Source organism: Arachis hypogaea, chromosome 15 (assembly GCF_003086295.3).
Source record: "Arachis hypogaea cultivar Tifrunner chromosome 15, arahy.Tifrunner.gnm2.J5K5, whole genome shotgun sequence".
Taxonomy (NCBI): domain Eukaryota; kingdom Viridiplantae; phylum Streptophyta; class Magnoliopsida; order Fabales; family Fabaceae; genus Arachis; species Arachis hypogaea.
The window spans coordinates 57,430,553-57,452,797 of NC_092050.1; the positions used below are offsets into that span (position 1 = coordinate 57,430,553).

Here is a 22,245-nt window from a genome sequence, read left to right on the forward strand (position 1 = left end):
TGATCAAGTAACAGTGGGGTAAACTCTAAATTATATGCTCATACAAGGGCTTCAGTGCTTACTAGTCCTCACATATTGGGAGTCTTAGGTCTTAGGATTTTCATCCAAATGGTATCATGGAGATCTCTTTATATGTAGTCACCTTGAAGCAGCTTATAGTTTCTGTGCCTTGGCCTCGACTCTAAGTGTCATGTCTCAAAGCGGCTCTTTAGATAAGCTTTCAATCAATACTCCTAAACCAGTTGGTTTTAAGGTATTAGGTGTTAAAGCACCCCTAAGGATTTACTTGCTCAAGCCTCTTTCTTTGACACAACTCAACCACAAGCATTTACTAGGTTAACAACTCTTTGAGTCATTGTTTCTTCTTTCTTTTCTGCCTAGTAATTGATGCTCAGAGCCTTGGGCCATGTTCTTTTTTCTTTGCTTTTGTATTTTCTTTATTTTATTTTGTTTTGTTTGCTGCTTCTTGGATCAATAGATTTTTGAGAATCTCCACAATACTTCTTTGAACTTCATGTCCTGCCTATGAGCTCCCATGCAAGTTTTCACAAGCATGCAACCTCAATACATAATCATACAACTAGAACCGCCACATCTCCTAATCTTTTGCTTGCCTCAAAATTGTTTAATTCCTTAATCCTTCTTTTCAAAGAACTTTCATGTGATGCATTTTTGAAGTATTGAGTGCAAACAAGTTTTGAAGAGAAAAATGTTGTGAATGATCAAGCATCTTGCTTATTGAATTATAGAGAACTATACTATGCAGACAGGCAGGGGTATTATATCACTTTCAATCATAGCAGTGTTTGATGTAAAACAATCACTTAACAATACAACCTTTTGGAGTTCACTTGCTTTCCTTCTTCTCATCATCATCATTGCTGGCCTTCACATTCATCTTTCATCTCTTTGGTTAATGATGCTTAATCTCTCCAAAAGTTTGTATGGTACTCTGCAGTGATATTGAAAGTTGCTTGTTCCCCAAGCACTTAGAAATAATGGTTAGTCTGCATGATTTATTTGTGGGCCTTTGTACTTACTTTGGTGTGGGAACACCAAACTTAGTACCTTGCCAATGGTTCTTGTGCATCAGATTAACCATGTGTAAAACTCTTTTTCTTTTTCAAAAGTGACAAAACTGAAAACTAAAGAATAGCAAAATAGTTAACTAGTTTATCTAGCTGCTTGAAGCTAGCATTATGCAGAAGGTGAGAATATGTTTTAAATGAGATTTTGGTGGAACACCAAACTTAGAATCCTTCATTCTCCCTTATATTGTTTTGGTGTGTAACACCAAACTTAGCTTCTTGCAATATAGATAAAACTAATTAACCTTTTTATTAAAATAGCTATGAAAAGAAAACTACCTCAGGTTGGGTTGCCTCCCAACAAGCGTTCTTTTATTGTCACTAGCTTGACATCTTGCTCTTTGATTATGGAGGCTGGAAATCATAATGCCTCAGTTTTTCTCCTCTTGCTGTAGGATTCCTTTCCTCCATGACCTGCACAATCACAAACAATCCAAATGAAAATTGGATATTCTCATGCCAGAATGTAGTCAGAGGGTTAGCTGGCACAAAGTATCAAACAGTTGATGGACTTGGGAGATTAGTGGCAGAAATTGCTTCTCTTGTGTAAGCAAGAGCATTGCATAGAGCCAGAAATTTCCCAGAAAACTTCACTTTGTTGCTAAAGCGAAGTTTCAGTCATCTCAGGCAAAAATTCAAACAGTTAGTGGGTTAATTGAAAATTAAAGAACAGAAAAGAAAAAGTGCTTGATCTAGATCTCCACTTCACTTAATCATTGTCAATCTAATCAATCCCCGGCAACGGCGCCAAAAACTTGATGGGATATTTTTTTGTGGAAAAACAAATTTCTCCAAAACACCCAAATCTAACCGGCAAGTGCACCGGGTCGCATCAAGTAATAAAACTCACGGGAGTGAGGTCGATCCCACAGGGATTGATGGATCAAGCAACTTTAGTGGATGATTAGTTTAGTCAAGCTAACATTTGAGTGATAATTGATGCAGCAGAAAGTAAATGACAAGGAAAATTAAAGTGTAGAAAGTAAATTGGACAGTAACTTAAAGAACAAGGAAGTAAAATAGCAAGAATCTTAAATTGCAAGAAAAGTAAATTGCATGAAAGTAAAGGAGACTGGGTGCAGGGAAATTAAATGAAAGCAGTAAATCAAAGCTTAGAACAATTGCAAGGAAATTAAAATTGCATGAAAAGTAAATTCAGATCACAGTGGCTCAAATGTAAAATGCAGAGGAACAAAAGTGCTAGAAAGTAAATTGGGAACAAGGAGATCAGAGAGCAAAGTGACTGTGCTTAATTTGCAGAAATTTAAAAGGATGTTGAAGATCTCAGGAGTGGATCCTTCCTTGATTCAACAAGAGAAAAGTTACAGAGAATTAAAAAAAAGATTGCAGAAGAAGTAAAGAGAAGTTGCAAATAGAGAATGAAAACAGAATTCCTTCCAATCTCAATTCAAGATTCAAAACAGAAAATGAAACTCAGAGAGAGAGCTCTGTATTCCTAATGCTCCCTAGTGGAGCTCGCCTCCTATTCTCTCTATTCGGGCCTTTGCTCTTGATGGAATTGGGTTGATAGAGGCCTTGGTTGATTGCTCTTGGAGTTTGGAGAAGAACCGAATTGAACCGGGTTTGGAATCATGAAAGCTTGAGTAAAAGTTTGAGTAAAAGTTTGAGGCTAACTTTTACTCCAACTTTTCACATCAGCCACCCTTCTTTGCTGATACCAATGTTGGGGCAAAAGTTAGGGGTCAAACTTTTACTCCAACATTGGCCTCCCCTTGCATACTCATGGCGCCAACGTTAGCCAAAAAGTTAGAGGCTAACGTTGGCGCAAACTTTTGCTCTCCAGGGTGTGTTTTTCATGCGCCAACGTTAGCCAAAAAGTTAGGGGCTAACGTTGGCGCAAACTTTTGCTCTCCAGGGTGTTGATTTGTGATGCCAAAAGTTAGCCAAAAAGTTTGAGGCTAACTTTTGCTCCAGCTTTTTGCCCAAAAGATTGCACAAAAGTTTGAGGCTAACTTTTGGTCCAGCTTTTTGCCCCCTGGTTCATTTTCAATTAATCCAAAAGTTTGAGCTAAAGTTTGAGGCAAACTTTTGCTCAAACTTTTTGTCCTCTCTTCCTCCTAGCCATTCCTTCTTGCTTCAACCTTTCTCCAAGCTTTCTTCACCTATCATTAATCAACCAAACACATCAAAGCTATGCTCAAAATCATGAGATATTCATTCTTTCATAATATGTGACAATTATAGCATAAGACCTCATGAAATAGCATGAATTCATACATGGTTGATTAAGTCAAAGGAAACATGAAAATCTACCCAATTGGCTTGCTTATGGCTCAAGAAAGTGCATAATTCAATTGAAAACAAAAGAAAAAGGCTAGTGAAATTAGGCTAAGATGACTTGTCATCAGAGGGTAACTCATGGCCTTGAACACATTGAATGTCATCTTTTCATTGTGTAATCTTAGGGTGAGTTCACCTTTTTGGACATCAATGATACCTCCAGCAGTGGCCAAGAACGGTCTTCCCAGGATGATGGAGGCCTTGGCTTCCTCCTTCATGTCCAGCACTACAAAGTCTGCTGGGAAGATAAAATCTCCTACCTTCACCAGCAAATCTTCTACTATACCATGAGGAAACATGAACGATCGGTCTGCCAGTTGTAGGGCCATTTTTATTGGCTTAGCCTCCTCAATCCTCATTTTTCTCATCATAGCTACTGACATCAGATTTATGCTGGCTCCTAAGTCATACAGAGCCTTCTCCACTATGATTTCCCCTATAATACAAGGGATCTGGAAGCTCCCAGGATCCTTCAATTTCTGCGGTAGTTTGTGCTGAAAGATGGCACTACATTCTTCGGTTAGTATCACAGTCTCATTGCTCTTCCAGCTTCTCTTCTTGGTCATTAATTCCTTAAAAAACTTGGCATAGAGCGGCATTTGCTCTATTGCTTCAGCAAAGGGTATGTTAATTTGTAGTTTCTTGAAGATTTCCAGAAATCTTAAGAATTGGTTGTCATCCCCCTTCTTTTTCAATTGCTGAGGGTATGGAGCTTTTGGGACGTTTGGCTTCAGCATTTCTCCTTTTTGCTGTGAACTGGGAATGGGAATTTGGACTTCATCTCGTTTCTTTTTCCCTTCATTTGAGTTATTCTCTTGTGATTTCTTGGGAATTTCTTTCAATTCCTTCCCACTTCTGAGGGTGATAGCCTGACATTCCTCTCTTGGGTTTGGATCGGTGTTGCTGCACAGGTTATGGCTGGGAATTTGCTTGAATAGGTAGCCAATTTGTGTCTCAAGTTTCTTGATGGCAGCATCTTGAATCTGCATATTGGACCGCACTTCCTCTCGGAACATTTTACTGTCCTGGACTTCTTTGCATATTCGTTCAAGTAGAGTCTCAATCCTTGAGAGTCTATCTTCCGATGATGGTGAGTTGGAGTTGGAGGGATGAGAATGGCCATTTTGGTTTTGATATGGATGTTGAGAGGTGTTGTTAGGTGGGTGTTGATATGATCTCTGTGTGAAATGTTGGTGAGCTGCATTGTGGTTGGGGTTGTGACATCTCTGATCTTGGCCTTGATCTTGTTGATTTCCCCACCCAAAGTTTGGGTGGTTCCTCCAACCAGGATTGTAAGTTTTGGAGTATGGATCATGGGCCTGCCTAGGTGAGTTTCCAATGTAGTTGGCTTGTTCCTGCCCACCCTCTGCTTCTGCATTCACTCCTTCTTGGGTTGCTGATGAGGTGGTGATTGCTGCTACTTGGTTCCTCTCCATCTTCTTGGTAAGGTCAGCCAACTGCTTGGTAATCAGCTTGTTCTGGAACAGCAATGCATCCACGTTATTTAGCTCTATTACTCCTCTAGTGTTGCCTCTTTCAGAAGCATAGAAGTAGTCATTCTCCACTACAGTCTCAATGACATCTATGGCTTCTACTATGGTCTTCTTCTTATTCAGAGATCCCCCAGATGAGTGGTCTACTGCCTTATTTGATTCATAAGAAAGACCTTCATAAAAAATGTGTAACTGCACCCATTCATTGAACATATCTGGCGGGCACCTTCTTGTCAAGTCCTTAAACCTCTCCCATGCTTCATAGAGAGTTTCACCATCTTGTTGCCTGAAGGTTTTTACCTCAGCTCTTAACGCGTTGATTCTTTGAGGAGGATAGAATCTCGCCAAGAATTTGTTCACCACATCTTCCCAGGTTGTTAAACTCTCCTTCAGAAAGGATTCCAGCCATTTAGATGCTTTATCCTTGAGTGAGAAGGGAAACAGAAGCAGTCTATAGGTGTCAGGATGAACACCTTTAGACTTCACAGTATCACATATCCTCAGGAATGTGGTTAGATGTTGATTGGGGTCTTCTTGGACACTTCTCCGAATGAATAGTTGTTCTAAACCAAGGTGATGAGCTGTGGCTTTAGTTCAAAGTTATTGGCATGTATGGTTGGCTTTTGGATGCTACTTCCACAGTTTCCTGGGTTTGGATTGATATAAGAGCCTAGAACTCTTCTTTCTTCTCCAGCATGATGCACTGGACCTTCTCTGCCATGGTTGTGAGCCTCTTCTTCATGATGGTTCTCCATATTCTCATCCATGTCTAGTTCAAAGAACTTTTCCTCTTCCTCAGCACCAACAACTCTCTTTCTTCTTGCTTCCCTCCTTAATCTAAGGAAGGTCCTTGATGAGCGGATAATTTATACGCTTTTTGGCATTGTTTTTAGGTAGTTTTTAATATGTTTTAGTCACTTTTTATTATATTTTTATTAGTTTTTAAATAAAAATCACATTTCTGGACTTTACTATGAGTTTGTGTGTTTTTCTATGATTTCAGGTAATTTCTAGCTGAAATTGAGGGAGCTGAGCAAAAATCTGATTTAGGCTGAAAAAGGACTACAGATGCTATTGGATTCTGACCTCCCTGCACTCAAAGTGGATTTTCAGGAGCTACAGGAGTCCAAATGGCGCTCTCCCAATTGCGTTGAAAAGTAGACATCTAGGGCTTTCCAGCAATATATAATAGTCCATACTTTGTTCTAGGATAAATGACGTAAACTGGCATTCAACGCCAGTTCCATGTTGCATTCTAGCGTTAAACGCCAGAAACAAGTTACAAGTTAGAGTTAAACGCCAGAAACAGGTTACAACCTGGCGTTTAACTCTGGAAACAGCCTAGGCACGTGTAAAGCTCAAGTCTCAGCCCCAGCACACACCAAGTGGGCCCCAGAAGTGGATTTCTGCACTATCTATCTTAGTTTACTCATTTTCTGTAAACCTAGGTTAGTAGTTTAGTATTTAAACAACTTTTAGAGATTTATTTTGTAACTCATGACATTTTAGATCTGAACTTTGTACTCTTTGATGGCATGAGTCTCTGAACTCTATTGTTGGGGGTGAGGAGCTCTGCTGTGTTTCGATGAATTAATGCAACTATTTCTGTTTTCTCAAACACGCTTGTTTCTATCTAAGATGTTTATTTGCACTTCAATATGATGGATGTGATGATCCGTGACACTCATCATCATCCTCAACATATGAATGCGTGCCTGACAACCACCTCCGTTCTACCTTCGATTGAATGAATATCTCTTGGATTCCTTAATCAGAATCTTCGTGGTATAAGCTAGAATCCATTGGCAGCATTCTTGAGAATCTGGAAAGTCTAAACCTTGTCTGTGGTATTTCGAGTAGGATTCAGGGATTGAATGACTGTGATGAGCTTCAAACTCACAAGGGCTGGGCGTAGTGACAGACGCAAAAGAATCAATGGATCCTATTCCAGCATGAGTGGGAACCGACAGATGATTAGCCGTGCGGTGACAGCGCACCTGGACCTTTTTCACTGAGAGGACGGATGGTAGCCATTGACAACGGTGATCCACCAACACACAGCTTGCCATAGGAGAAACCTTGCGTGCGTGAAGAAGAAGACAGGGAGAAAGCAGAGATTCAGAAGACAAAGCATCTCCAAAACTCCAACATATTCTCCATTACTGCAGAACAAGTAATTAATTCATGCTCTTTTATTCTTCGCAATTCATACTGATAATTATAACTGATTTCCTGACTAAGATTTACAAGATAACCATAGATTGCTTCAAACCAACAATCTCCGTGGGATCGACCCTTACTCACGTAAGGTATTACTTGGACGACCCAGTGCACTTGCTGGTTAGTGGTACGAGTTGTGAAAAGTGTGATTCACAATTCGTGCACCAAGTTTTTGGCGCCGTTGCCGGGGATTGTTCAAGTTTGAACAACTGACGATTCATCCTGTTGCTTAGATTAGGAAGAATTTGTCTTTTGGGTCAGAGTCTTTTACTTTCTTTTCAAAAATCTTTCAAAAGATTTTTATTTTTCTTTATTAATCTGTGATTTGTCTTTGAGTCTTTTATTATTGTTCTTGTTAAAATTTTAGAATCCTTATTTTCTTTTTTCAAAAATAATCTTTTGAAATTTTATTTTTTTACTAATAATTGAATTTCTCTGTTTGAGTTTTGTTTTCTATTTTAAGTTTGGTGTCAATTGAATGTCTTTATTTTCCTTTAAAATTTTTGAATTAGTGTTCATTGTTCTTTCTTGATCTTCAAGTTGTTCTTGTTTATTTTCCTTGTTTGATCTTTAGTTTCTCTTGTTCTGTGTCTTTTCTTGTTTTTCTTGTGCTTTTTCAAAATATCAGTTTCCAAGGAAAATTTTATTTTATTTTTTTTTATACAATATTAAAATACGTTAAATTTATAGCTCAATTGGCTAGAGCGTTGTGCTTATGTTCTTGGTAATTGGCTATCTTCTTATTAAAATATTTTCTAAATAATTTTTCTTTGATTAAATCTTGTGCCAAACTTTAAGTTTGGTGTTTTCTTGTTAGCTTTTCTTTTGTTTTCGAAAATTTTATGTAAGTTTTCTAAAAATTTTAAGTTTGGTGTTCTTTCTTCATGTTCTTGTTGTTCTTGTGAGTCTTCAAGGTGTTCTTGAGTTTTTCTTGTGTCTTGATCTTAAAATTTTTAAGTCTGGTGTTCCTTGGTGTTTTCCCTCCAAAATTTTCGAAAATAAAGAGCATTAGATCTAAAAAGGGTTAAGTACCAAAAACTCCCCCAAATTATTTAAATGCTGACAAAAATGCACCCGAATTTTACTATCGACAAAAATGTCTTTAAATAATTTAAAAATACAACAAAAATACCCAACAATAAATATGTATTTTTAAAAAATACCTTAGAGATTGAATTTTGATACAATTTTTTGCAAGTATGATTAGAAAAATGAGATATTATTATTCTTAAAATTTGGTAATTTTTTGCTAATATATATTTTTTTGTGAGTTTTTAAAAATATTCTTGGTTGTTAACAAAAAAATTACAAAAAAATTATATACTTAACAAAAAATACCAAATTTTAAGGATAATAATATCTCATTTTTTTAATCATGCTTGCAAAAAATCGTATCAAAATTCAATCTCTAATGTATTTTTTGAGAAATACATATTTAATGTTAGATAATCTTGCAAAAAAAACTAACATTAAATATGTATTTCTCAAAAAATACATTAGAAATTGAATTTTGATGCTATTTTTTGCAAACATGATTAGAAAAATGAGATATTATTATTCTTAAAATTTGGTGATTTTTTGTTAAGTATATATTTTTTTGTGATTTTTTAAAAGTATTATTGGTTGTTAACAAAAAATTATAAAAAAAATAATATACTTAACGAAAAATCACCAAATTTTAAGAATAATAATACCTCAATTTTATAATTATTCTTGCAAAAAATTACATCAAAATTCAATCTCTAAGGCATTTTTTGAAAATATATATATTTACTGTTGGGTATTTTTGTTGTGTTTTTAAATTATTTAAAGGTATTTTTGTCGATAGTAAAATTCGAATGTATGTTTGTCAGCATTTAAAAAATTCGAGGGCATTTTTTGTGGTTAACCCATCTAAAAATTTTAAGTTGTGTGTCTTTTGTGTGTTTTTCTTTTTCATCATAAAATTCAAAAATAAAAAAAATATCTTCTCTAACTATTTTTGAGCAGATTTCGAAATTTTTTCAAAAAAATTCAGATTTTTATTTTAAAATTTCTATTTTATCTTATCTTAGTTTTAAAAATTTCAAAATTCAAATTTTTTCAAAAAAAAATCATATCTTTTTCAAAATTTTATCTTATCTTATTTCAAATTTCAAATTTCAATTTTCAAAATTTCAAGTTCTAATTTTCAAAATTTCAAATTTCAATTTTCAAATTTCAAAATTTAATTTTCAAATTTAAAATTTAAAATTTCAAAACTTTTTAATTTAAATTCCTTATCTTCTCTTGCCTAGGTTATCTTATCTTTTCTAATCTCAAATCTTAAAATCAAATCTTTTTCATATCTTTTCTTTATTCTATTTTATTTTATTTTCTTACAAGTATCTTTAATTTTAAGATATATCTTTTTCAAAACTTCCTAACCAATTTCTCTCTCTTCATTTTTTTTGAAAATCCTCACCCACATCTTTTTCAAATCTTTTTAATTAATTAATTTAGTTTTCAATTTTCTTTTATTTCTTTTTCTTCTAATTTTTGAAAATATAGTTAATTTTTCATTTATTTTATTTTATTTTATTTAATTTTAATTTCGGTTTTCAAAAAAAAAATTATTTGCAATCTGCATCATCTCCCTTTCTCCATCATGGACCTAAGTGGAAATGAACAGTCCAGAAGGACTTTGAGGTCATATGCTAACCCCACTACTGCTTCATATGGGAGCAGTATCTGTATACCCTCCATTGGAGTCAGTAGCTTTGAGTTGAATCCTCAACTCATTATCATGGTGCAGCAAAAGTTGCCAGTATTCCGGTCTTCCACAAGAAGAACCTACAGAGTTTCTGGCACAATTTTTACAAATTACTGACACAGTACATGATAAGGAAGTAGATCAGAATGTCTACAGATTATTACTGTTTCCATTTGCTGTAAAAGACCAAGCTAAGAGGTGGTTAAATAACCAACCTAAGGCTAGCATAAGGACATGAAAACAGTTGTCAGAAAAAATCCTGAATCAATACTTCCCTCCAAAACGGATGACATAGCTAAGGCTAGACATCCAAGGCTTTAAACAAGGAGATAATGAATCTCTTTATGATTCCTGGGAAAGATACAGAGAGATGCTAAGAAAATGCCCCTCTGAAATGTTTTCAGAATGGGTGCAGTTAGACATCTTCTATTATGGGCTTACAGAGAGAGCTCAAATTTCTCTAGATCACTCAGCTGATGGATCTATACACATGAGAAAGACAATTGAAGAGGCTCAAGAGCTTATTGATACAGTTGCCAGAAATTAGCATCTGTACCTAAGCAGTGAATCTTCCATGAAAGAAGAGGCTAAAACAGTAACTGCTGAACTCAGTCCTGCAGAACAAATTACTGAATTCAATCAGCAATTAGACTTTCTAACAAAACAGCTGGCCGAATTCAAGGAGATACTACAAGACACAAGAATAGCTAATCTGAATATGGAAGTACAGTTGAAGCAAACAGAACAGCAGTTATCAAAACAAATAACGGAAGAGTGCCAAGCAATTCAATTAAGAAGTGGGAAAACATTAAATACCTCACTTCAAGGCAGCAGAAAGTCAAGAAATGAACAACCTGCTATCCAAAATCCCTCTGAGGACAGTAAGAGCCCAGAGAGGAATAACTCTGGCATTCAAACGCCAAAAACAGGTAAGGATTTGGCGTCAAACGCCCAATGGAAGCTCAGTTCTGGCGTTCAAACACCAGGAACAAGTAAGGAGTTGGCGTCCAACGCCACTCTAGCTTCTAACCCTGGCATTCAAATGGCAGTGAGGGATCAGACACACACAAGTACTGATAACAAACCCTCTAAAAAGGCTTCTCCAACCACCTCTGTAGGAAATAAACCTGCAGCAACTAAGGTTGAGGAATATAAAACCAAGATACCTTATCCTCAAAAACTCCGCCAAAAGGAGCAGGATAAGCAATTTGCTCGCTTTGCAGATTATCTCAGGACTCTTGAAATAAAGATTCCGTTTGCAGAGGCACTTGAGCAAATAACTTCTTATGCCAAGTTCATGAAGGAGATCTTGAGTCATAAGAAGGATTGGAGAGAATCTGAAAGAGTTTTCCTCACTGAAGAATGCAGTGCAGTCATTCTGGAAAGCTTTCCAGAAAAGCTTAAAGATCCCGGAAGCTTTCTAATACCATGCATATTAGAGGGTAATTGTACCAAGACAGCTTTATGTGATCTTGGGGCAAGCATCAACCTAATACCTGCATCCACTATCAGAAAGCTTGGTTTAACTGAAGAAGTTAAACCAACCCGGATATGTCTCCAACTTGCTGATGGCTCCATTAAATACCCATCAGGCGTGATTGAGGACATGATTGTCAGGGTTGGGCCATTCGCCTTTCCCACTGACTTTGTAGTGCTGGAAATGGAGGAGCACAAAAGTGCTACTCTAATTCTAGGAAGACCTTTCCTAGCAACTGGATGAACTCTCATTGATGTCCAAACGGGGGAAGTAACCCTGAGAGTCAATAAGGATGAGTTTAAGTTGAATACTGTCAAAGCCATGCAGCATCCAGACACACCAAAAGACTGCATGAAAGTTGATCTCATTGACTCTTTGGTAGAGGAGGTCAACATGGATGAGAGTCTCGAATCAAAGCTAGAAGACATATTTAAAGATGTTCAGCCTGATTTGGAGGGTTCAGAGGAATTAAAAGAGCCTCTAAGACTTCCTCAGGAAGAGGAGAAACCTCCTAAACCCGAGCTCAAGCCATTACCACCATCCCTAAAATATGCATTTCTGGGAGAAGGTGACAGTTTTCCAGTGATCATAAGCTCTGCTTTAAATCCACTGGAAGAGGAAGCACTAATTCAAGTGCTAAGGACACACAAGACAGCTTTTGGGTGGTCCATAAGTGACCTTAAGGGCATAAGCGCAGCTAGATGCATGCACAAAATCCTATTGGAGGATGATGCTAAACCAGTGGTTCAACCACAGAGGCGGCTAAATCCAGCCATAAAGGAAGTAGTGCAGAAAGAGGTCACCAAATTACTGGAGGCTGGGATTATTTATCCTATTTCTGATAGCCCCTGGGTGAGTGATGAGCGGATAATTTATACGCTTTTTGGTATTATTTTTTGTATGTTTTAGTAGGATCTAGTTACTTTTAGGGATGTTTTCATTAGTTTTTATGTTAAATTCACATTTCTGGACTTTACTATGAGTTTGTGTGTTTTTCTGTGATTTCAGGTATTTTCTGAGGTTGAAGAAGGACTGCTGATGTTGTTGGATTCTGACCTCCCTGCACTCAAAATGGATTTTCTGGAGCTACAAAACTCAAAATGGCGCGCTTCCAATTGCTTTGGAAAGTAGACATCTAGGGCTTTCCAGCAATATATAATAGTTTATACTTTGCCCAAGTTTAGACGATGCAAACTGGCATTCAACGCCAGCTCTCTGCCCAATTCTGGCGTCCAGCGCTAGAAACAAGCTGCAAAGTGGAGTTCAACGCCCAAACTGGCACAAAAGCTGGCGTTCAACTCCAGAAAGAGCCTCTGCACGTGTAACATTCAAGCTCAGCCCAAGCACACACCAAGTGGGCCCTGGAAGTGGATTTATGCATCAATTACTTACTTCTGTAAACCCTAGTAGCTAGTTTATTATAAATAGGACTTTTTACTATTGTATTAGATCCTGAGTTTTATCTTTTGATCATCTTTGGACGCTTGGTTCTTAGATCAGAGGGGCTGGCCATTCGGCCATGCCTGGACCTTTCACTTATGTATTTTCAACGGTAGAGTTTCTGCACTCCATAGATTAAGGTTTGGAGCTCTGCTATTCCTCAAAGATTAATACAAAGTACTACTGTTTTCTATTCAATTCATCTTATTTCGCTTCTAAGATATTCATTCGCACTTCAACCTGAATGTGATGAACGTGACAATCATCATCATTCCCTATGAACGCGTGCCTGACAACCACTTCCGTTCTGCATTAGATTGAATGAGTATCTCTTAGATCTCTTAATCAGAGTCTTCGTGGTATAAGCTAGATTGATGGAGGCATTCATGAGAGTCTGGAAAGTCTAAACCTTGTCCGTGGTATTCCGAGTAGGACTCTGGGATTGAATGACTGTGACAAACTCAAAACTCGCGAGTGCTGGGCGTAGTGACAGACGCAAAAGGATAGTAAATTCTATTCCAGTATGATCGAGAACCTCCAAGATGATTAGCCATGCAGTGACAGCGCATCAGACCATTTTCACAGAGAGGAATAGGATGCAACCAACGACAAGGGTGATGCCTCCAGACAATTAGCCGTGCTGTGACAGAGCATTTGGACCATTTTTCCGAGAGGATTGAAAGTAGCCATTGGCACCGGTAACATCCTTACAAAAAGCCAGCCATAGAAAGGAGTAAGACTGATTGGATGAAGACAGCAGGAAAGCAGAGGTTCAGAGGAACGATTGCATCTCCGTACGCTTATCTGAAATTCTCACCAATGATTTACATAAGTATTTCTATCCTTCTTTTATTACTTATTTTCGAAAACCCCATTACTATTTTATATCTGCCTGACTGAGATTTACAAGGTGACCATAGCTTGCTTCATACCAACAATCTCCGTGGGATTCGACCTTTACTCACGTAAGGTATTACTTGGACGACCCAGTACACTTGCTGGTTAGTTATGCGAAGTTGTGAAGATATGTTTAGACCATGGTTCTGTGCTTCTGTTTTTGGTGCCATCGCCAGGGAATCAATTTCGAACAATAATTCACAACCTGAGTAACAATTTCGCATACCAGTGAGCCCTGTTCAAGTTGTTCCCAAGAAGGGAGGCATGACAGTGGTTCATAATGAAAAAAATGAACTGGTTCTTACAAGAACTGTTACAGGGTGGCGCATGTGTACTGACTACAGAAGGCTCAACACAGCCACCAGAAAGACTAGTAGGTCATGAATATTACTGCTTTTTGGATGGCTATTCAGGTTATAACCAAATTGTAGTAGATCCTCAGGACCAAGAGAAAACAGCATTCACATGTCCTTCTGGAGTATTTGCTTACAGAAGAATGCCTTTTGGTCTGTGTAATGCACCTACAACCTTTCAGAGGTGCATGCTCTCTATCTTCTCTGATATGATAGAGAAATTTCTGGAAGTCTTCATGGATGACTTTTCAGTATTTGGAGACTCATTCAGCTACTGCCTTGACCATTTAGCACTTGTTCTGAAAAGATGTCAAGAGACCAACCTAGTTTTAAACTGGGAAAAATGTCACTTTATGGTGACTGAAGGAATTGTCCTTGGGCATAAAATTTCAAACAAGCGGATAGAGGTGGATCAAGCTAAAGTGGAAGTAATTGAAAAATTACCACCACCTGCTAATGTTAAGGCAATCAGAAGCTTTCTGGGGCATGCAGGATTCTACAGGAGGTTTATAAAGGATTTTTCAAAAATTGCAAAACTCCTGAGCAATCTGCTAGCTGCTGACACGCCATTTGTGTTTGACACAGAGTATCTGCAAGCGTTTGAGACTCTGAAAGCTAAGCTGGTCACAGCACCAGTTATTTCTGCACCAGACTGGACATTACCATTTGAACTAATGTTGATGCCAGTGACCATGCCATTGGTGCAGTACTGGGACAGAGGCATGACAAGCTTCTGCATGTCATTTATTATGCTAGCCGTGTTTTAAATGATGCCCAGAAAAATTACACAACCACAGAAAAAGAATTGCTTGCAGTGGTTTATGCCATTGACAAGTTTAGATCATACTTAGTAGGATTAAAAGTGATTGTGTACACTGACCATGCTGCTCTTAAATATCTACTCACAAAGCAGGATTCAAAACCCAGGCTCATAAGATGGGTGTTGCTTCTGCAAGAGTTTGATATAGAAATAAGAGACAGAAAAGGGACAGGGAACCAAGTGGCTGATCATCTATCTCAGATAGAACCAGTAGAAGGGGAGTTCCCCCCCTCTATTGAGATCTCTGAGACCTTTTCAGATGAGCATTTGTTTGCCATTTAGGAAACACCATGGTTTGCAGATATTGCAAACTATAAAGCTGCAAGGTTCATACCCAAGGAGTATAGCAGGCAACAAAAGAAAAAATTAGTTACTGATGCAAAGTACTACTTGTGAGATGAACCCTATCTCTTTAAGAGATGTGCAGACGGAATAATCCGTAGGTGTATGCCTAGAGAAGAAGCACAGAGGATCTTATGGCATTTCCATGGATCACAATATGGAGGCCATTTCGGAGGTGAGCGAACAGTCACCAAGGTCCTCCAATGTGGCTTCTACTGGCCTACACTCTATAGGGATTCCCGAGAGTTTGTACGTAACTGTGACAGTTGCCAAAGAGCTGGTAATCTACCTCATGGTTACGCCATGCCTCAACAGGGAATCTTGGAGATTGAGTTGTTTGATGTGTGGGAATTGACTTCATGGGACCTTTCCCACTATTATACTCAAACACTTATATTCTGGTGGCAGTCGACTATGTATCAAAATGGGTAGAGGCCATTGCCACACCCACCAATGATACTAAAACAGTGCTGAAGTTCCTCCAGAAACATATCTTCAGCAGGTTTGGTGTCCCTAGAGTACTAATTAGTGATGGGGGCACTCACTTCTGCAACAAACAGCTTTACTCTGCTATGGTCCGGTATGGAATTAGCCACAAGGTGGAAACTCCATATCATCCACAGACAAATAAGCAAGCTGAAGTCTCTAATAGAGAACTAAAAAGAATACTGGAATGGACAGTAAGTACCCGTAGAAAGGATTAGGCGAGAAGCTTGGATGATGCTCTGTGGGCTTACAGAACAGCATTCAAGACTCCTATAGGGACCTCTCCATACCAGCTTGTGTATGGTAAGGCCTGTCATCTGCCCGTGGAACTGGAGCATAAGGCCTACTGGGCAACCGGATTCCTAAACTTTGATGCCAGATTAGCTGGAGAAAAAAAATTACTCCAGCTAAATGAGCTAGAGGAATTCAGACTCACTGTTTTCAAAAATGCTAAGCTTTACAAGGAGAAAGTAAAAAGGTAGCATGACAGAAAGTTGTCACCTAGAGTCTTTGAACTAGGACAGAAGGTTCTGCTATTTAACTCTAGGCTCAGATTATTCCCCGGGAAACTGAAATCCCAGTGGAGGGGACCATATGTGATTACAAGCGTGTCACCATATGGTCATGTGGAGCTTTAAGATATTGATTCTAATAAGAAGTTCATTGTTAATGGACAGAGAATCAAGCATTATCTTGAAGGCAATATTGAGAAAGAATGCTCAAGGCTGAGACTAGATTAAAAGCTCAGTAAGGTCAAGCTATTGACATTAAAGAAGCGCTTGTTGGGAGGCAACCCAATGTTATTTAACTATATCTCTTTATTTTCTATTGCTATTTTATGTTTTTTTCTTTAAGGTTGATGATCATGTAAAGTCACAAAAACTACTGAAAAATCAAAAGCAGAATGAAAATAAGCATTGAAAACAGCACACCCTGGAGGAGAGCAGTCTGGCATTTAAACGCCAGAAACAAGCATCTGTCTGGCGTTTAACGCCAGAAACAAGCACCAAGCTGGCGTTTAACGCCAGAAACAAGCATCGGCCTGGCATTAAACGCCAGGATTGCACAGCAAGGGCGTTTTACATGCCTAATTAGAGCAGGGATGTTAAGTCCTTGACCCCACTTGATCTGTGGACCCCACAGGATCCTCTACAGGATCTATGGACCCACAAGATCCCCTCAGGATTTGTGGACCCCACAGGATCCCCACCTACCTCACCATTCTAATTCAAACCATTCCCCTCCCATACCCACCCATTCACACACCTCCTTCTCCTCCACTTCTCCTTCTACTCCCTTCTATCTTCTTTTGGTCGAGGACGAGCAAACCTTTTAAGTTTGGTGTGGAAAAAAGCGTTGCTTTTTGTTTTTCCATAACCATTTATGGCACCTAAGGCCGAAGAAACCTCTAGAAAGAGGAAAAGGATGGCAGTTGCTTCCACCCCCGAGTCATGAGAGATGGAGAGGTTCATTTCAAGGGTCCATAGTTCAATAGTAGAGCATTTGACTGCAGATCAAAGAGCTATGAGGGAGAAGCAACAAAGACAAGGAAGAGACATAGAGGAGCTCAAGAGCACCATTGGTTCTTCAAGAAGAGGAAGACGCCACCCTCACTAAGGTGGACCCGTTCCTTAATCTCCTTGTTCTTATCTCTCTGTTTTTTGTTTACTATGCTTTATGTTTATTTATGTTTGGGTCTTATTACATGATCACTAGTATCTAAGTGTCTATGTCTTAAAGATATGAATGTCCTATGAATGCATCACATTTCTTAAATGAAAAATGTTTTCTGAAAAAGAAAAAGAAATACATGAATTTCGAATTTTAAAATAGTTTAATTATTTTGATGTGGTAGCAATACTTTTTGTTTTCTGAATGAATGCTTGAACAGTGCATATGTCTTTTGAATTTGTTGTTTATGAATGTTAAAATTGTTGGCTCTTGAAAGAATGATGAAAAAGGAAAAATGTTATTTGATAATCTGAAAAATCATAAAAATGATTCTTGAAGCAAGAAAAAGCAATGAAGAACAAAGCTTGCAGAGAAAAAATGCGAAAAAAAAAGAGAGCAAGAAAAAGAAAAAGCAAGTAGAAAAAGTCAAAAGCTCTTTAAACCAAAAGGCAATAGCAAAAAGCCAATAGCCCTTAAAACCAAAAGGCAAGGGTAATAAAAAGGATCCAAGGCTTTGAGCATCAGTGGATAGGAGGGCCTAAAGGAATAAAATCCTGGCCTAAGCGGCTAAACCAAGCTGTCCCTAACCATGTGCTTGTGGCGCGAAGGTGTCAAGTGAAAACTTGAGACTAAGCGGTTAAAGTCGAGGTCCAAAGCAAAAATAGAGTGTGCTTAAGAACCCTGGACACCTCTAATTGGGAACTTTAGCAAAGCTGAGTCACAATCTGAAAAGGTTCAACCAGTTATGTGTCTGTGGCATGTATGTATCCGGGGGTAATACTGGAAAACATAGTGCTTAGGGCCACGGCCAAGACTCATAAAGTAGCTGTGTTCAAGAATCAACATACTGAACTAGGAGAATCAATAACACTATCTGAATTCTGAGTTCCTATAGACGCCAATCATTCTGAACTTTAAAGGATAAAGTGAGATGCCAAAACTGTTCAAAAGAAAAAAGCTAATAGCCCCGCTCATCTAGTTAAGACTGATCTTCATAGATGTTTTTGGAATTCATTGTATATTCTCTTCTTTTTATCCTACTTTGTTTTTAGTTGCTTGGGGACAAGCAACAATTTAAGTTTGGTGTTGTGATGAGTAGATAATTTATACGCTTTTTGGCATTGTTTCTAGGTAGTTTTTAATATGTTTTAGTCACTTTTTATTATACTTTTATTAGTTTTTAAATAAAAATCACATTTCTGGACTTTACCATGAGTTTGTCTGTTTTTTTGTGATTTCAGGTAATTTCTGGCTGAAATTGAGGGAGCTGAGCAAAAATCTGATTCAGGCTGAAAAAGGACTGCAGATGCTGTTGGATTCTGATCTCCCTGCACTCAAAGTGGATTTTCTTGAGCTACAAGAGTCCAAATGGCACGCTCTCAATTGTTTTGGAAAGTAGACATCCAGGGCTTTCCAGCAATATATAATAGTCCATAGTTTGCTCAAGGATAAATGACTTAAACTGGCGTTCAACGCCAGTTCCATGTTGCATTCTGGCGTTAAACGCCAGAAACAAGTTACAAGTTGGAGTTAAACGCCAGAAACAGGTTACAACCTGGCATTTAACTCTGGAAATAGCCTAGGCACGTGTAAAGCTCAAGTCTCAGCCCCAGCACACACCAAGTGGGCCCCAGAAGTGGATTTCTGCACTATCTATCTTAGTTTACTCATTTTCTGTAAACCTAGGTTACTAGTTTAGTATTTAAACAACTTTTAGAGATTTATTTTGTAACTCATGACATTTTAGATCTGAACTTTGTACTCTTTGATGGTATGAGTCTCTGAACTCCATTGTTGGGGGTGAGGAGCTCTGCTGTGTTTCGATGAATTAAAGCAACTATTTCTGTTTTCTATTCAAACACGCTTGTTTCTATCTAAGATGTTTATTCGCACTTCAATATGATGGATGTGATGATCCGTGACACTCATCATCATCCTCAACCTATGAACGCGTGCCTGACAACCACCTCCGTTCTACCTTCGATTGAATGAATATCTCTTGGATTCCTTAATCAGAATCTTCGTGGTATAAGCTAGAATCCATTGGCAGCATTCTTGAGAATCCGGAAAGTCTAAACCTTGTCTGTGGTATTCCAAGTAGGATTTAGGGATTGAATGACTGTGACGAGCTTCAAACTCACAAGGGCTGGGCGTAGTGATAGACGCAAAAGAATCAATGGATCCTATTCCAGCATGAGTCGGAACCGACAGATGATTAGCCGTGCGGTGACAGCGCACCTGGACCTTTTTCACTGAGAGGACGGATGGTAGCCATTGACAACGGTGATCCACCAACACACAGCTTGCCATAGGAGGAACCTTGCGTGCGTGAAGAAGAAGACAGGGAGAAAGCAGAGATTCAGAAGACAAAGCATCTCCAAAACTCCAACATATTCTCCATTACTGCAGAACAATTAATTAATTCATGCTCTTTTATTCTTTGCAATTCATACCGATAATTATAATTGATTTCCTGACTAAGATTTACAAGATAACCATAGATTTCTTCAAACCAACATTCTCCATGGGATCGACCCTTACTCACATAAGGTATTACTTGGACGACCCAGTGCACTTGCTGGTTAGTGGTACGAGTTGTGAAAAGTGTGATTCACAATTCGTGCACCAATCCTCTCAGGTTCAGAATCAATAGAAGTTGAAGCCCTGCTTCTTCTACCTGTCATATAACCAACAAGGCCAAAGCATAAGGGAGATAGAGAATATTCTTGTTAAAAATGCTGTTAGTGTGAGTGATGCAATATATCAAACAGTTAGTGGGTTAGTGAACTGAATTGTAACAAATACGAGAACACCACAAACAGGTAGGGGTAAAGGGAAGAAAATAACTAAAACTGAAAGTAAATTACTTAAACAGAATTTAAATCAAACAAAAGAAAAATGCTCAATCTAGTTATCCACCAATTTAATCATTGTTGATACAAAATCAATCCCCGGCAACAGCGCCATAAACTTGATGCACGGAAACTTGTCTCTCAACAATTTTCCCTCGGCAAGTATACCGAATTGTCGTCAAGTAAAAACTCACAATAGAGTGAGGTCGAATCCCACAGGGATTGATTGGTCAAGCAACTTTAATTGGAGGAATGTTCTAGTTGAGCTAAGCAGAATTTGATTGGAGAATTGTAGGAAATTAAATGGCGGAAAGTAAATGGCAGGAAATGTAATTACTGGAAATAAAGGACTGAATATAAATGATGGAAAGTAAATTGCAGAATCTTAAATGCGGAATGGGGAGGATGAACATAAAAGTAAATGGCAGAAAGTAAAGAGAATGGGTAAGATAAAAAATGGGGAGTTCATTGGGCTCAGGAGATGTTGTATTCTCCGAATCAAGTTTATTTTTATCTCTTCCTCAATCAATGCATTCATTGATCTCCTTGGCAATCTTAAGTGATTGTATTCCAATTCCTTGGTAATTCAATCTCTCAAATCTTGATCAATAGCCAATTCCTTGGTCTGATTGCTCATGAGAAGAGATGAAGTGTGGTCACTGATTATACCACATGTATTTCCAAATCAAAATGTTGGTAGGATTATATGTCACTATATCCATCCAAACCCCAATTTGGTCCAACAAGAGAAAGCATTTCTAGCATGATCTCTTCATTCCTCTTCCAAGATTCCGAAGAGATCCAAGTATGAATAGCTTCTTTTCCAAGACAACTACCCAATTGGATGAAGATTGAAAGCTTTCTAGTAAGATCAAGAGAAAAGAAAGAAGAAGAATAATGAAAACTATTATTGATCCATCAAATTACAACAGAGCTCCCTAACCCAATAAAAGGGGTTTAGTTGTTCATAGCTCTGGGAATGGAAAACAAAGATGGAAAATACATTCTTAAAGTAAAACTAAAAGTGCAGAGAGAGTAAAATTATACAGAGAGTAGTTCTCCCAATGGCCAAAAGCTCTCTTCTCTAGTTCAAAACTACTCCTATATATACTACTCTTCTGATCTTCTAGTTGGCTCTTCAAGTCTTTGGATATGGGCCTTTGGATCTTGAGTTGAAGCAGTTTGGAATCTTCAGTGGGCTCAGCTTTACTTGCATAGAAAGTGTGAAGTAGGCATGGACTTTAGCTAGGACGTTAGTGGCGTTAACATTAAGTGAAAATGTGGGTTCGAGAACGTTAGTGACAATCACCTTTTTCACTAACGTCCCTGGCCCAAGATGGTTCACGTTAACTTCAACGTTAGTGGCACTAACGTGACCACTAACGTTGCCTCTTGGTCCATCGTAAGTGTTATTGGCGTTCACCTTTGCCAATAACATTGCTCTGAGCCCCCCTTTTCTCACGTTAGAGTCCACGTTAGTATAACTAACGTGGCTCTTAACGTGGGCATGCCTTAGCCTCGAGAGTGTTAGTGACACTTACCTTTGCCACTAACGCTCCAAACGCCCCTTCTCACGTTAGTGCCTCACGTTAATTGTCTTAACGTGGCCACTAACATGGTCGTGATTGCCATCTCCAATGTTAGTGACAAAGGTGAGTGTCACTAACGTTGGCTCATCATTTCTTTCCTCCACGTTAGCTTCCACGTTAATGCAATTAACGTGGCTCATAGTGGCTTGGTCCAACGTTAGTGACAAAGGTGAGTGTCACTAACGTTGGCGATTCCTTGCTCCTCCCATGTTAGAGTTCACGTTAATGTAGTTAACGAGACTCTTAACGTGGCCAATTGGGCTTAGTCCAACGTTAGTGACAAAGGTGAGTGTTACTAACGTTGGCATTGTCTTCCCTTTCCACATTAGAGTTTACGTTAACTGAGTTAACGTGACTCTTAACGTGGCCAATTGCCAATTTGGAGCGTTAGTGGTATTCACTTTTACCACTAACGCTGGAGCTCCCTTTCTCTCCACGTTAACTACCACGTTAATGTAGTTAACGTGGCAATTAACGTGGGCCAT

At 38.4% G+C, this 22,245-nt stretch overlaps 1 non-coding gene across 1 annotated transcript; it reads left to right on the forward strand.

Annotated features, from left to right (window-relative positions):
* Positions 1 to 5,090: 5,090 nt before the first annotated feature.
* LOC112753532 (small nucleolar RNA R71) lies at positions 5,091 to 5,197 on the forward strand. Its single transcript, XR_003177917.1, has one exon. It is a non-coding gene; the product is annotated as a small nucleolar RNA R71 (small nucleolar RNA).
* The last annotated feature ends 17,048 nt before the right edge of the window (positions 5,198 to 22,245 follow it).